The sequence below is a fragment of the Cylas formicarius genome, unplaced genomic scaffold (assembly GCF_029955315.1).
Source record: "Cylas formicarius isolate icCylForm1 unplaced genomic scaffold, icCylForm1.1 PGA_scaffold_5__7_contigs__length_24384050, whole genome shotgun sequence".
Lineage (NCBI taxonomy): Eukaryota > Metazoa > Arthropoda > Insecta > Coleoptera > Brentidae > Cylas > Cylas formicarius.
The window spans coordinates 13,654,104-13,660,103 of NW_026844341.1; the positions used below are offsets into that span (position 1 = coordinate 13,654,104).

The 6,000-nt window shown below is 34.1% G+C and overlaps 1 long non-coding RNA gene across 2 annotated transcripts; it reads left to right on the forward strand.

The window, feature by feature from the left end:
• Positions 1 to 367: 367 nt before the first annotated feature.
• On the forward strand, positions 368 to 2,439 carry LOC132702196 (uncharacterized). Of its 2 annotated transcripts, XR_009618864.1 has the most exons (4): positions 368 to 704; positions 757 to 917; positions 1,621 to 1,738; positions 2,191 to 2,439. It is a non-coding gene; the product is annotated as an uncharacterized LOC132702196 (long non-coding RNA). The 2 variants fall into 2 exon arrangements; XR_009618863.1 differs by lacking the exon at positions 1,621 to 1,738 and having other exon boundaries at positions 376 to 704.
• Positions 2,440 to 6,000: the final 3,561 nt, after the last annotated feature.

Here is a 6,000-nt window from a genome sequence, read left to right on the forward strand (position 1 = left end):
GATTTGGCAGTCAAAATGCAAATTAAAACCTGGTAGACACGATCGAATTTTCACATGTATTTATGCATGTATTTTTTGCTATTAAAAGTGTATGTATTTATAACTGGTGAGTTTTTGACAGTAGGCACAATTCCATTTTTTTTCGAACAAAATGGACTTTGTTTATTTTGGTGGAATTTTGTTTTTATGGTAGTGGAACCTTTGCTGGTCGTTTACAAATAACATCGACGGAAATCACAATTTAAGCAATATCTGGTGTCCCTGAAACCAACACGCCTACACTGCTTAATTACAATAATGCTACCAATTGTCGTGGTTGGGCGAATCACCTACGGCAGAGTGGCCTGACTTTACTAAAATATATATATGGTATGGATATAAATAGACGTAAAAAGTAAGCCAACTGTATTAGTGAAACGCATTATTGAATTGAAGTAAAAAGGTCAATAAAAAATAAAACACTTTAATTATACAACGCATTAAAGAAAAGAATAAGACTAATTATTCAACCAGTATTAAAAATACTTTTAATTTTGTGATCATAGACTAGTTTTACGATTTTTTACCTTAATAAATAGTTAAGTAGTTCAATATGTGCGACGATAAAGTTTTTGCGTCCTTTACATGTCAACGATGTTCCCAGCCGTTGAAGCTCGAGGACTCTCTAAATTCATTCAGTGAACATATTTCGGCAGAGCTTAACCGTAAGCTTTATTGAGCTTTTATTGTTCAGAATTTATTCTTATGATTTTATAGTACCTATACATTCTCAACCAGACGTAGAATTGGAGTCTCAAGCAACAAGTTTTGATCACTATGTACCACCTTGCACGCTATCAGATTCTGGAAATGGAGCTAATGGTTTTATGTTTATCTCGGATGAAAATGAGGTGGATTTACTAAGTCATCAATTTAAGGTATGCAAACTAGTGTTTGTTTACTACAGTTTTGCTGGGTACAAGAATTTTTGGTGTCAATGCAGAAAGTTAAGTATTTTAAACTTGCACTTATTTACAAACATGGATATAATGCATTTAATGCAGTAATTTGAATGTCTCCCTAATTTGCTCATATGTTTTAGATGTAATTTTCCGGATTGTCAAGATTGTACTCTCTCAAATTCTTTTTTTCTTCTACTTAAATTTGGATTTTAACTAATATTCAATATATATTATAATATAATAATAACCGGTCAATATAAAGGAAGCTTTTTATGAAGAATGGTGTCTTGAATAAGTTAACTGTGAAAATGTGAAAAGTGATATTTAATATCCTATATGTAGTTCATGTAATGTTTTTCTGATGATCCCATATTTGTGATCAAGCCGAGATAATAACTGTTTAGTTTTCATTTTATTATTTTTTCTGGTTATTATGAATTTATATATAATTTATATAATTTATATATATATATATATATATATATATATATATATATATATATATATATATATATATATATATATATATATATATATATATATATATATATATATATATATATATATATACTAATTTTTTCCACAGTTTTTTTGACGTGATATCTTTGTCTTTCTGAGTGCGCCATAATGTTAATAATTCTATATGGTCCCACAGCAACTGATGGATCTCGTTGCTTAGTTTCAGGTGAAGTCTGAAAAGTTGTAGCTCAGTCTCAATAATTTCGTACCGGGTCCGCCTGATCTGGTCTTGGAGTAGGGCCTTGCTAGCTTTGTCCAGGATAGCTTGTGTCTTTCTGGTGCGTGTGTGATAAGACAACCTTGTAAATGTTGGCAGCAAGTTCTGGTTGCGGCAGAATATATATATATATATATATATATATATATATATATATATATATATATATATATATATATATATATATATATATATATATATATATATATATATATATATATATATATATATATATATATATATATATATATATATATATATATATATATATATATATATATATATATATATATATATATATATGATGACACTATATTCCGGGATATCATCCGTTCGCTCGTTGAACTCCGACTGGAATCCTGATATATATATATATATATATATATATATATATATATATATATATATATATATATATATATATATATATTGTTGTAACTTGTTTCTGATAATTAGGTTGGGCGCTTCTATTTTTGAGTTTTCGAATTATTTCCGTAATCTGTATAATTTCAGGAACCCTACGCCCGATCCCACAGACCCACTACTCAACGTGACATGGACTCAAGTTTCGCCGTCAAATATTCAATATTTAGACTTGGATAATGAGCTCGCAATGAAACCAAACAGAAAAGAAAAGGAAATGACCATGTGGAATAACGTTTATTATGCTTAGGGCCAGCAGCCCTTTATGGGTTTTTGAAAAAGTTTATCTCTTGGTCTATTCATTGATTTATTTTTTAAAAGCACAAATAAAATTTTATTAATTTGAAAACTTGATTTTCCTTTAACCTTGCTTCCTAAACCTGAGCGCAGCCGAAAACAATAGGAAATCGATGTAAAGAACTAGTAATTTACTCAGATCTTCAAGTTTTTCGAGTACTTAATTCTTCTCACCGCCCCCATCTACACAATACGATCTCTGCTGTTTCATCATCTATCGATTGTACGCATATATAGTATTTGAGGCTCCAGTGTCTAAGAGAATTTTCAGATTCAAGAGGGTGTCGGTTAGGCGTTCTATCACTGTCTTCGAATGGGCTAACCCAGGTAATTGCAACCAGAATGCGCGAGTTTGTTACTCTAGGATTTGCTGTTCCTTTTCTCAATTGAATATTGGATTTTTGTTACCTTGCAACGTCTACTATGCCGTAGTATTTAACGAATCATTGAGGAAAATTGAGGAAGTGCACCGATAAAAGTTGAATGAAAAAACAGGTTATAAAAGTGGCGCCAAGATTGAAGGAAGCAAACATTTTTATATCCCAAGATTTATGTATATCGGACAGACTCGATAAGAAAATACTCGAGGAAGACCTTGAACTAGCAGGATCTAAGAAGCTGTCTGCTGAAATACTATACGGAAATAGACTATTAATAAATGATGATATTTACACTGTGCGATAGTTGAGACATCAGGTAGGTGACTCTGATTGCAAAAACACAGATCAGAAAAATTACCAAGAATCTTCTCTTACCTCAAACAGTGCTCCGCCCACGCCCAAGCTAAAGATAAGTCGTAGAAATCTTTTTCCGCACAATCAGAATTAGATAGCGCAGAAAATGTCTTTATTTTGTTCCATAAAGCAACGAACTTATAGGGTAGGGAACTCAAATCGAAAAAACTATAAAATACGACTCTAAAAAAAGGGAATGGGACGACGAACAAGAAAAATTGATGCTCGTCACATGTTTGTCTCCAGAAAATAAAACAAACAACCCCTTGGTATACCAACTTTAACACTTCAACAGAAACCCTGTGTCTTGTATTATGTTACAATGCCATTGGCAATGGAACTGTAATTGTTTTGTTTGTTCTGTTTTAAGATACTCTGATAATACTAGATAGATATATCTTTCCTGAATTGCTTTATCCACGTTTCCGTCTTCTGCTACTTTTAAGCCCAAATACGTATATTCTTTTGTCTGTGTCCTATTCCAAGAATTAAGTCTTCTTGTGCGCCTCATATACACATGTATTCTCTTTAATTGATGTTCACTTCCAGGCCGCATTCATCATATTCTTTAATTACCTTTTGTGTCATGTACTCTATGTCATCATAGCCTTGGGCCAAGATTACTTGATTTTTCGCTTAAGGTCTATAAATACCAGATATAGTTCTCGATTAAAAGCTATTTTTTTGTGCATTATTTGTGTGAGGGCCTGTTCTTCCATTTCCATGTCTCTGTACTCTCCCTCTTTATCTTTATCTTTATCTTTATCTTTCTATGCACTCTATCGATCGTACTCGTACTGTTATCTTTTGTGTGTATGGTTAAAATTCTTTAGATATTTCCTCGCCATTAATACAACTTTTGAAAAGTTGGGTTAATAAAGCATACAACTTGTCTGTACCATATTTCAATAGTTCCGATGCAATATTTCCTGGTCCCGATGCCTTCTTATTTTTCTAGTCCTAACGGGGAACCTATTGTAGTGATGTTTTGTGTACGGTTCTCATTATTCGGAGTCTTTTCTATTTTCCGTTAATACCTCCCAAAAGTATTTTTCCCAGTGATCCATTTTTATGGGTGTTATAATATCCTTTGTTGTATCTTGTCTCAATGCTTTAAGAAGTTTCCAACTCTCCGAATTTCCTGAGCCTCCAATGTAAGTATTTAGACATTACATTTTTTCTCCCAATGTTTTGTTCTTCCTTTTAATAACGTATTTCCGAACTTTTGCCTGCACTTCTTTGTAAACCATTTTGTCTGTGTCTGCTTTGGTCGTAAGATATTTTTGAATTGTTTTCCTATATTACCAACTTGATCTCCGTCTCCCACCAATAGAGTTTTTACCGCTTTGTTCCTCCACAGAGTCCCAATGCTTCTGAAGCTGCGTCATGTACGCATACTTGTTATATACGTGTGGAGCTCTTCTGTGTTTGCAAATGTCGACTGCATTTTGAGTTTGTCGTCTAATCCTCTTTGATACAGTAGTCTAATACTTGCATGTCCCAGGCTATCGAGGTTATATCTACGTCGATCTATGATTGTTGTTTCACTTTCAAGTCTGCTCTGCCTGTTGCTTCCTGGAAGCCTTATTTCTGATCTATCAGACAATGATCACTTCCAAATATGGCTCCTCTACAAACTTTAACATCTTGGATTTTCATATGTGTCTTTTGTCTTATAATGACGTAATCTGTTACCGATTTAAGATTTCTATTGTGCTGTGTCCATATGTATTTGTGAATCCAGCGATCCGGAAAAAATCCTTTTATTATCTATAATCTATTGCCATTTTCGTTTCTCACCTCTTCACCATATTTTCCTATCGCGTTGTCGTTGTCTTGCTTCCCTCTTCTACTATTCATGTCCCCCAGTTTTATAAGTTAGTTCTTCTTTCTCGCTCACCAGAGCGTCTTAGTTTACGCCGTATGCTCAAAAATTTGTGGTTCTGTGTCCCCGCATGAGCATATTTACACCTTCGTGTCATAATAGATACTCCCTGTTTACCGCTCTGGTCTTTAGGTACGCCACTAAAGAAATGATCGAAGTATCTGAGATTTTCTAACCCCTGTCCTTTTCTCATAGTCTCCTTAATTAATACAATGTCTATCTCGATCTTCTTGAGTTATCATGTAATTTCATTTATTATCCGAGATAGGATGCTTTTCCGAAGCTTAAGTCGTTTCCGAAGTTCCGATCCATTTCGAAGCAAAGTTTGGGCCTTTCAACATTTTAGTTCTATTCCGAATATCGGGGATTGCTTTCTCTACAGGTCAGGACTACTATCTACCACCTGTTGGTCCGCGGATGGTATTTCCTTCCCCACCTATCCGCCGGTGTGATTAAATTCATGAGAGCCTTCCTCTAACCACCACCCGAGGACGCGCCCTCTAAGGGTTACAGGCTCCCCTATACAAATTGTTAAAGAAATGTCTGTATTATTATTATTATGATTATTATTATTTGTTTTGCTCATTCAGAAACGTTGGAAATCGAAAACTGATGATCGGCCAAAGCAGAGTCTGACCCAGTTCTAAATCAAGGTGGATACAATCGCGTTCGCAAATCTTGAAAGATAAAAATAAAATTTGGGTTAATTCGGAAAGGAGATTTACTGGTAAACGAGCCGAAACACCTGGCTAATCTGTAAACGATCATCGTCGGATGAAATTTATACGCCATAAGTTTACAGTACGACAAAGGCTGAGGAGGATGTTGGAAGTTTGCCATTATTTTGAGTTTTTTTAGTTTTACAATTAGAAAGAAACCGCCCGTTCATTCTTTCAGTTTCGCGCTTAGTTTTCGGCTTCGTTGGTCATCAAGTCTCCGTTGTCAGATACGCCATGTTACACAGTTACTTAAACACCAGACTAG